General features: G+C 44.8%; 1 long non-coding RNA gene across 2 annotated transcripts; it reads left to right on the top strand.

Moving 5' to 3' along the window:
* The first annotated feature begins 981 nt into the window (after positions 1 to 981).
* On the top strand, positions 982 to 2,762 carry LOC123409837. Of its 2 annotated transcripts, none has more exons than XR_006612916.1 (2): positions 982 to 1,289; positions 1,487 to 2,762. It is a non-coding gene; the product is annotated as an uncharacterized LOC123409837 (long non-coding RNA). The 2 variants fall into 2 exon arrangements; XR_006612915.1 differs by having other exon boundaries at positions 1,473 to 2,762.
* The last annotated feature ends 8,062 nt before the right edge of the window (positions 2,763 to 10,824 follow it).

Here is a 10,824-nt window from a genome sequence, read left to right as displayed (position 1 = left end):
GCTCGGTCTCGATGACCTTGGTGCCAGGGTGCATGAAAAAGAGGGGAAAATGGGGCAAAACTCTCAGGAGCTCACTGCGGTGACGACGAGAAGCTCAGACGGCTCGGGGAGGAAGCGTAGCCGGTGGATCTACGACGGCTTGCCGGCGGCCAGAGGTGGAAGACGACGTCCTTGGGGGAGATGCAGGGCTCGGGGGCTTGATTCCTTCGGCGTGGATGACGTGCTCGACGAGGAGGAGACGACGGAACACTCGGGGAGAGCTGTTATGGCCGAAGATGACGACGAGCTCGAGCTCGAGCTCGGCTCCAATGGCGGCCGAGAGGAGAGAGGGCAAGAGAGCGAATGGGGAGGGGGTGACGCCTGGAATGGGTTGCCGGGAAGGTTATCTTCCTTTTTTGAATTTTTCATGTGAAAAAAATAGAAGAACATCAAAATAAAAACACAATTACATGTGCTCTTTTTTAATTGGTGGAATTAGTTATCACACGGAACGGTGACGTGGTGTCCATCCATTCATCCATCTTTCCATTCGACATCCCTCCAACCATCTAGAGTATAGACTGAAAAAACATGAAAAAGAAAACCCCCACCCACGCCAAATACCCAAACCCTACCTCCTCCCATTGCACTCTTCCCCGCACCCGCATCTCCTCTTTGCGCTCCCAAGCCCTAGGGTTAGCCGCCGCCGCCGACGACCTTATTCCGACGAGCTCCGGCGGCCATGGCCTGTGCGCAGCATGCTGCGGAGCTCACCTCGCACCGCTTCGTCAATCCCTCCATCCATATCTGCCCTCCATGCCTCCAATGCTCGCGCTAAACCCATCCCCCACGGCTAGGGTTCGGGGCACGGCCTCGTCTCCGCCATCGGCGTTGCGTTGCGGAGCCTCATAGATCTTACAGAGCCTAACACCGGCCAGCGACCAGCTCCTAGGTTTTCTCCTTCTATGCTGCCGCCACCATCGGCTTGATATCCGGCCATCGGTGTCCCTCTCTCCTCTCGCCGGTGGTTTGAGATCCGCCTGGTCCCTGAAGCACTCCATCCAAATCTCCACCTCCCACCTCCGAGTGCGTGGAAATCTTCCACGATTTGCATCCCCCATCATGAACTGGTTGTCGTCCGAGCTGCCTCTCCTGCAGCTGGGTGCGGCTTCTCCACGGACGCCCACTAGTTTCCCCTCATGCAACCAGACCTACATGGTCAACAAAGACCAACCACTGATTCTCCCTCCATCGAGCATATCTTTGCCACCGACGCCGCCGTCCTACTTTTACTCCACTCCCGAACTGAGGTACCTCTGTCCTTTGCGTCTCAACTTTTTCTTGCTACATTGATCCAATATCACTTGTTTTTATGTTCTCCTACATTCCTTGTTGTAGAAATTTGATATTCTGTTTCGGATACAAGTGTTGCTTGTCCATACGTGTGAGTTGCGTTGCCTTCATGCATGTACGAGGTGTTGATAGCTTCACAGGTTTCTATATTCAGGGAGCAAGAGAGATGAGGCGCCGATCCCGGAGGAGGTGTCCAAATACTCATGTGTGTGCTATGGTTGTGCTCAGTTTGTTGTTGAGTATATGTTGGTCCTAATATCCCCTTGGTTGCAATGCTTCTCCTAACTATGGATACTGTTTAGTGCTCCTATTTATACATGACTTATGATGATGCTATGGTAGGGTTTCTGTAAGCTATTATTTATGATTTAGGCGATGTACTGTGTACACACTTGCTACTTGTTATTGGCATGGTCTCTATTGTTAGCAGCAAATGCTTAACTATAATTTCTAGAATTGGTCATGAGCTAAAATTACTATGATCGATTTTACTTGTGATGTGCAACTACTTAATTGGATTGTTGTGTGTTTCCGCATTATGCAGATTTACATGTTATCATATGTATGTTGCCTGATTGATCGCTCATGATCAAATTCTTATAGGCGTTGGGTGGCGGCGTCCTTCCATCACCACCTACCCCTTGGCAACTCATTTTATTTCTGTACCAAGTACATCTACTTCAACTACTCCAGCCTCTATGTGTAGGTATTTATGCCATTGACCACAAACCCTAGATTCAACTTGCTTTTTATAATATGTTGTGACTTTGCACTATGCTCTCATTCATCTATGTCGAATAGAGATTTCAAATGTGTCGTCATGCTAGAGTCTGAGTCTAGTGGGGCCAGCAATAGTGGGGAGCTGCAAATTACCTTTCTTGATCTGAATTGTGAACATATGATGATTTTTTTGTTGCAAATAAATGGAAGGTGATGCTTTTGCCTGTTTCTTGCTATTCCTTATCCTATACGCCTATCTTAGTTACCGTCATTTTTCAGAACACGGCACTACTTAAACTAACCGCACGTGGCTTCATTTTGCTCAGAATATTCTTACTGAGTATAGCGATATTTATTGCACCAGTATGTGAATCGAACCGTATTGAATAATATTTAACCACATCAAATGACATTTCTTTATTTGACAATAGGCATGTAAACCACAACCTTCTGTTCTGTATGTTCTTCTCATATGTGATCCTTTTAATGTCCGGAAGTTCATCATTCCAGAATCGGCTACTCAGAAGAAGTGGAAAGTGGAAGACGGACGATGCTATGGTTTCTCAATTTGCTGTTACACGTGAACAATTTAATTTTATGTTCTTTAATGTGTTACATTGAAGGCTGGACTTGTTGGAAAGTGGTTGTATTGATCGTACAGTACCAAAAGTTGTTGGATTTGTAGTGGAGTTGAAGGCTGAACTATTTTATGTGATGCACGTTTGTAAAGTATGTGCCATGATGTGCTGAAATATTGGAACTATGTATCATAATTTTGTTTAGTTGAAATTATCTACAATTCCTTGTGTGCCAAAACTGTGCAATAATAAGACCTCTCTGTGGATAAAAAATAGTAATGGGCTGAAATATCAAATATAGGTTCATGAACATAGCACAAAATTGGTTGGGCCTGACCCATTTATGTGCCTTATTGGACACGGCTAGTAAATTTGTGACCTTATTTTCCAGTCACTCGTGATCCGCCATGTCATCACCTTGGCCGCGTGGTTCAGGTACACATGTAATGACAAAACATTTTGGTCAAAGAATTTATGGCCTATTTTTTTGGTCAAAGAATACTTGACCAAAACATTAAAAAGGTCATGTTTGTTCATTCTTGACGATCAACTGTTGACCCTCTGAATTTTGTCAAAAAAGGTCAAAATTTGATACCAATGGCGATTCTTTGACCAAAATGGAGGTTAATTGGTAAGTGTTATTCTTGTAGTGTGTCCCGCAAGCTCGATGCTTCGTGTTCCCTCTTGATCTTCTCCTTTGTATTCATGTCACCATCGGGCTTGTTCCAATTTCTCGGGCCATCATCATCTTCATCTTCATCCATGTTCATAAGTGAACCTCTCTTTGATGGGGATTATTTGTTAATCAACTTCCACTTGTCGCGGTCTTTGAGCATATACCCACAATGCTCTAGTTTAAATAATTTGCCTCCGGAAGCTTCCATGTCTTTGTATTGTTGTTGGGAAATTTTGTCCTACACAATTAAACTAAACTAAAATGATGCAATCACTTCATATGATACAAATGATGTGCACAACTTGGGACGTGAAAACGAACTCACATAGTCGGATTCCACGGCTCCACGGCTACAAATCGGCTTGACCACGTCCCAAGGACCTTGGAGTGTCCGAAAGGTTCGTGGTGTCCTATTGGGATGCTTAGCCATCATGCAGAAGTATTGGTCTTCGATTCTTTGCCAATATCTCTTGGAGGTTTTGGACGTACCTGTGCAAGCATCCTTAGACACCGCACTCCAAACCTTGATCAAGATTTGATCTTCCAAGATTGTGTAGTTCTTCGATCTCACGCTTTGTTTTTGCTTGTGCTTGCTCATACACCCCCTCATCTACCTCCTACACTTCATGTTCACGATCGTGATTGTCCATGCCACCCTCCATTTCATTGTCATCGAAATCAAGGAACGGGGCTTGATCAATGTCAATGGTGTTGGTGTCCAACAAGTTCACGAAATCGATAGCTATATTGTTCGAACCACCGCTACATTGAGTGACATCAAGTCACGAGCGACCACAATGGCAAAAAGCGAAGCAAGATCAAGGGATTGAAGATGCATAGCTTCCAGCCATTTCATCGAACACCTCGCCTGCGGTGGTAGCAGCGCCGTTGAACGACATCGTTGCGGAACATCTCGCTGGCGCGGAGGGAGTGGATGAAGGCACCGGCCTTTTCATAGGAACCTTCTTCCGCTTCATGCTCAAAACCTTGCTCACCTTGTTCGCCAGCGGCCGGGCAGATCGCGCAATCGCAGCGGTGCCCGGCGCGCATGCCTTTTTGACAGGGCTAGCTGGATTGCCGCCCTGCGCGATGATGTTGCCCTGCGGCTAGTGAGCAGGCACGTTGGTGCCTTGGGTGATGGCAGGGGCGACATGGTAGGCGACGAGATCCATCGGAGGGGATTGCTCTTGCGCGACCTCCACGTTAATGGGTGATGGCTCGGAGGCTTCCATGGCGGCGAAGAATGGTGGGGAAGATGGACCGAAGCGCGCGGTGGTGGGGCAATGGCGACCGAGGAGGGGGAGTGTTGGCTATATGCCCTAGAAGCAATAATAAAATTGTTATTATTATATTTCCTATTTCAAGATAATCAATTATTATCCATGCTATAATTGTATTGAATGGAAACACAAATGCATGAGTGGATATATAGACAAAACAATGTCCCTAGTGAGCCTCTAGTTGACTAGCTCGTTGATCAAAGATGGTTAAGGTTTCCTAACCATAGACAAGTGTTGTTAGTTCATAACGAGATCACATCATTAGGGAATGATGTGATGGACAAAACCCAAATTATGAATGTAGAATATGATCGTGTTAGTTTGTTACTACTGTTTGCTGCATGTCAATGTATCTATTCCTATGACCATGAGATCATGCAACTCCGAGACACCGGAGGAATACCTTATGTGTATAAAATGTCACAACATAACTGGGTGACTATAAAGGTGCTCTACAGGTATCTCCGAAGGTGTCTATTGGGTTGGCGTGAATCAAGGCTCAGATTTGTCAGTCCGTGTGACGAAGAGGTATCTCGGGGCCCACTCGGTAATACAACATCACAATAAGCCTTGCAAGCAATGTGACTAAAGAGTTAGCCAGAGGATCTTGTATTATGGAACGAGTAAAATAACTTGCCGGTAGTGGGATTGAACTAGGTATAGAGATACTGGCGGTCTAATCCCGGGCAAGTAACATACCCGAAGGACAAAGTGAACAGTATACTGGATTAACTAAATCCTTGACATACACATACGACCGATAAATCTTCATAGAATATGCAGGATCCAATATGGGCATCCATGTCCCGCTATTGGATATTGACCAAAGAGTATCTCGGTCAGGTCTACATAGTTCTCGAACTCGCAGGGTCTGCACACTTAAGGTTCGGTGACGTTTAAGTATAGTTTAATTACTGATGTTGGTAACCGAATGTTGTTCGGAGTCCCGGATGAGATCCCGGATGCCACGAGGTTCTCCGGAATGGTCCAAAAATGAATATTGGTATATAGGATTGATGCATGTTGCTTCCGGAAATATTTCGGGCATTACCGGTAAAGTACCCGGAGTAACAAATGGGTTCTGGAGTTTTACCGGGAGGGGCCAACCACCCGGAGAGGACCTAATAGGCCCATGGGTGGAACACCAACATTTAGTGGGCTGGGGAGGCTAGCCCAATAATCCTATTTCCACTGGAAGCAATAATAAGAAGGAAAAATAAAATGAAAGGAAGGAGGTGGACAAGATGGGGAGGAGTCCTCCACCAAACCAAATTGGAGGAGGACTCCTCCCTCTTGGGCTCGGTCGAACCCTCCTACTTGGAGTAGGAGGCAAGCAACCCTCCCTCTTGTTCCTCCTATATATAATGGAGGTTTGAGAGGGTTTTTGCACCCCAAGACTTTCTGCAGCCCTCTCTCCCTCCACTACTTTGTGACAACCTGTAGCTAGTTCGATACGGCATGACGAAGCCCTACCGGAGTAGCTCTACCACCATCACTGCCACATCATCATGTTGCCGGAGAATTCAGCTACCTCTTCGTCTCTCTTGCTGGACCAAGAAGGCGGAGATCGTCATCGAGTTGTACGTGTGCTGAACGCGGAGGTGCCATCCGTTCGATACTAGATCGGGACAAAGTTCGTGGGACGGATCGTGGTTGGATCGCGAAGACGTTCAACTACATCAACCACATTTATTGACGCTTTCCGCTTAGCGATCTACAAGGGTATGTAGATTCGATCTCCCCTCTCGTCGATGATCATCACCATGATAGGTCTTTGGTGTGCGTAGGAATTTTTTTGTTTCCCATGCAACGTTCCCCAATAGTGGCATCATGAGCTAGGTTCATGCGTAGATGATATCTTGAGTAGAACACAAAAGAGTTTGTGGGAGTTGATGTTCAATTTTTTGCCCTCCTTAGTCTTTTCTTGATTCAGCGGTATTTTTGGAAGAAGCGGCCCGGACCAACAATACTCGTACGCTTACGAGAGACCGGTTTCATCGATTGACATGCAACTTGTTGCATAAAGATGACTGACGGGTGTCTATTTCTTCAACTTTAGTTAAATCAGATTTGACCAAGGTGGTCCTTGGAGAAGGTTAAATAGCAATTTGCATAACATCGTTGTGGATTTGCGTAAGTAAGATGCAGTCATATTAAATACCCATAAAAACCACGTAAAATTTTCAACAACAAATTAGAGGACGACTAACTTGTTTTTGCAGGGTATGCATGTGATGTGATATGGACAAATACATGATATGATATATTGGATGTATGAGATGATCATGTTGTAATAGTTAAATATCGACTTGCACGTCGATGCTATGGCAACCGGTAGGAGCCATATGATGTTCTTTAATTATTTTGCACTTGGAGATGCTTTACTTTATCGCTAGTAGTAGCTTTAGTAGTAATAACATAGTTAGCGCGACAACATCGATGGCAGCACGATGATGAAGATCATGGTGTTGCGCCGGTGACGATGGAGATCAAGAAGCACAAGTTAATGGCCATATCATGTCACTTATGATTTGCATGTGATGTTAATCCTTTTATGCACCTTATTTTGCTAAGCGAGAGTAGCATTATAAGGTGATCTCTCACTAAAATTTCAAGATAAAATTGTGTTCTCCCAGAATATTCACCATTGCGACAGTTCGTCGTTTCGAGACACAACGTGATGATCGGGTTTCATAGACTCAACGTTCACATACAACGGGTGCAACACAGTTGCACACGCGGAATAGTCGGGTTAAGCTTGACGAGTCTAGCATGTACAGACATGGCCTCGGAACACAAGAGACCGAAAGGTCGAGCATGAATCATATAGTTCATATGATGAACATGGAGATGTTCACCATTGAAACTATACTCAACTCACGTGATCATCCGACTTGAGATAGTGAATTTGGATCATGCGACACTCGAATGACAAGAGGGATGTCAATTTGAGTGGGAGTTTATTAGTAATATGATTAGCTAACTCACTTGTCTTGAACATAATCTAAGTAATCTTTGCAAAATATTATGTTGTAGATCAATGGCTCGCGCAGTAGCAACCCTGAATTTTAATACGTTCCTAGAGAAAGCTAAGCTGAAAGATGATGGAAGCAACTTTGTTGACTAGGCTCATAATCTGAGGCTTATCCTCACAGCTAGCCAAAAGCAATACGTCCTTGATGCAGTGCTAGGTGACACACCACCCGCTATGGCGACCCAAGACATTTTGAATGCTACTCATTAGTTCAATGCGCAGTTTTCTTTGGTTTAGAACCGGGGCTTCAAAGATGTTTTTAATGTCATGGAGCATATGAGATGTTCTAGGAGTTGAAGTTTATCTTCGAGAAGAATCCCCGGATCGAGAGGTATGAAACCTCCGATAAGTTCTATGCTTGCAAAATGGAGGAGAATGGGTCTGTCAATGAACACATACTCATAACGTCTGGGGTACTCTAACCGTCTAGCTGAGCTGGGGATTGAACTCCCGCAAGAGGCTGTCACTGACAGAGTTCTTCAGTCACTACCACTGATACTTCTCCAATGTATCTATAATTTTTGATTGTTCCATAGTTGTATACTGTCATTCTTGGATATTTTACAATCATTTTATATCATTTTTTGGTACTAACCTAATGGCATAGTGGCTAGTGTTAGTTGTTGTTTTCTGCATGTTTTTACATCGCAGGAAATCAATACCAAATGGAGTCCAAACGCAGCGAAACTTTTTCTGGATTTTTTGGTCCAGAAGACATCCAGTGGGCCAGGAACACACCTGAGGGGAGCTCCGATGGGAGCACAACCCACCATGGCACGCTTGGGGGCCCAAGCGCACCCCGGTGGGTTGTGCCCTCCTTGTTGGCCTCCCGCACCGCCTCTTTGCTCTATAAATACCCAAATATTCCAAAAACCCTAAATAGGGGGGGGGATGAAAATCAATTCCAACCGCCGCAGAGTCCAGAAACACCAGATCCAATCTACACACCATCACGGAGGGGTTCATCAAGTCCATTGGTGCCTCTCGATGATGCGTTAGTAGTTCTTTGTAGACCTATGGGTCCGTAGTAAGTATCTAGATGGCTTCCTCTATCTCTCTCTCTCTCTTTATTATCAATACAATGGTCTCTTGAATATCCATATGATGTAAGTCTTTTTGCGGTGTGTTTGTTGGGATCCGATGAACTTTGAGTTTATGATCAGATCTATGTTTTCATCCATGAAAGTTATTTGAGTCCTCTTTGATCTCTTATATGCGTGATTGATTATCGCCTCGTATTTCTTCTCCGATATTTGGGTTTTGTTTGGTCAACTGGATATATTTATCTTGCAATGGGAAGAGGTGCTTTGTGATGGGTTCGATCTTACTGTGCTTGATCCCACTGACAGAAAGGGACACGACATGTATGTATTGTTGCTATTAAGGATAGCAAGATGGGTTCTACTTCTACATAATTAGATCTTGTCTACATCATGTCATCATTCTTATTGCATTTCTCCATTTTTCCATGAACTTAATACACTAGATGCATGCTGGATAGCGGTCGATGTGTGGAGTAAGAGCAGTAGATGCAGGCAGGAGTCTGTTTACTAATCTTGGACGTGATGCCTATATAATGATCATTGCCTCGATATCGTCATGATTATTTGAAGTTCTATCAATTGCCCAACAGTAATTGTTTTCCCACCATTTGCTATTTTTCTCGAGAGAAGCCACTAGTGAAACCTACGGTCCCCGGGTCTCTTTTCATCATATTTGCCTTTGCGATATATTTTCCTTTGCTTTTATTTTCAGATCTATTAAACCAAAAATACAAAAATACCTTGCTGCAATTTATTTGTTACGCGATCTATTTATCCTATGTACCACTTTTACCTCATGTTATTTGCCTATCTTGAGGTGCTGCCCCGAAAGGGATTGACAACCCCTTTAACACGTTGGGTTGTGAGTATTTGTTATTTGTGTGTGCAGATGCTATTTATGTGGTGTGAGGAGGTTCTCCTACTGGTTCAATAACCTTGGTCTCATCAGTGAGGGAAATACCTACCGTCGCTATAATACATCATCCCTTCCTCTTTGGGGAAATACCGGCGTAGGTCTAGCAGACATCGGCCACCGAGCTATAAGAGCTTCGTGTTGAACTATAACATGCAAGGGATGAATAAGTCACTTCCCTTGCTGTTTTGTGATGCTGAAAGTCACAGAGTTAGAAATCCAGAAAGAGCATCAAGTGTTGATGGTCAATAAGACCACCAGTGTCAAGAAAAACGGCAAAGGAAAGAAGGGTAACTCCATGAAGATTGGAAAATCTGTTGCCCCTCCGACGAAGAAACCCAAGGATGGAACTAAGTCGGAAACTGAGTGTTATTATTGCAAGGGAATTGCTCACTGGAAGAGAAACTACCCCAACTATTTGGCCGATAAGAAGGCAGCCAACGCCAAACAAGGTATATTTGATATACATGTTATTGATGTGTACCTCACCAATCTCGCATTAGTGCGTGGGTATTTGATACCGGTTCTGTCGTGGTTTTGTAACGGCAGATGTCCTCGTGAAAGGGCTTAGTGAAGGAGTCATCGCACCCTGGTGGCGACTCAAAGGGGGTGAGCGAAAGCGAGACTCAGATTTACCTAGGTTCGGCCCCTCGTGTGGAGGTAAAGGTCTACGTCCTGCTTCGTGTATATTGATGGTGGATTCGATTACAAGGAGGGCATAACTCGCCTGACCTAGCTCTCGATGATTTCTAACTTGCCCCTCTAACCTAGAGACTCGCCTTTATATATAGGTCGAGGCTCCTAGGTTTACAAAGTCCAGGACACGTTACAAATCATGTCCTTCTCTATCTCTAAGTCGCCGTGTCTTCCAAGCTAAGAAACTTCCTAGGCGGTTTACCTTTCCCATCATTCTTGAACCGGCACCTGGCTTGTGGGCTTTAACGGCGAACTAACAAAGACCTTCCCATATACTTCAGGTTTGGGTCAAGGATTAGGTCGCCCACATGTGTATGAGTCGCCCTTCCCCTGACCCGGCCCACCAAGGCGGGTCATACCGCAGGTAATATCCCCAACATTAGGCCCCAGATTATCTTGAATTTACTCACGCCAATAAACTTCCACACTCATCATGGGTGACTCGTACCACTCCCATCCTTTCCATAAGTGACAAGCCGCCATCTTTCACAATTTGTCTGAGTCGCCAAGTCATTTAACGATGACCTCACCTTTTCCTCTATTCCCGGGATC

The sequence above is a fragment of the Hordeum vulgare genome, chromosome 7H (genome assembly GCF_904849725.1).
Source record: "Hordeum vulgare subsp. vulgare chromosome 7H, MorexV3_pseudomolecules_assembly, whole genome shotgun sequence".
Taxonomy (NCBI): domain Eukaryota; kingdom Viridiplantae; phylum Streptophyta; class Magnoliopsida; order Poales; family Poaceae; genus Hordeum; species Hordeum vulgare.
The sequence above is the reverse complement of the archived record's forward strand: the minus strand, read 5'-3'. Positions and strand labels throughout refer to the sequence as shown.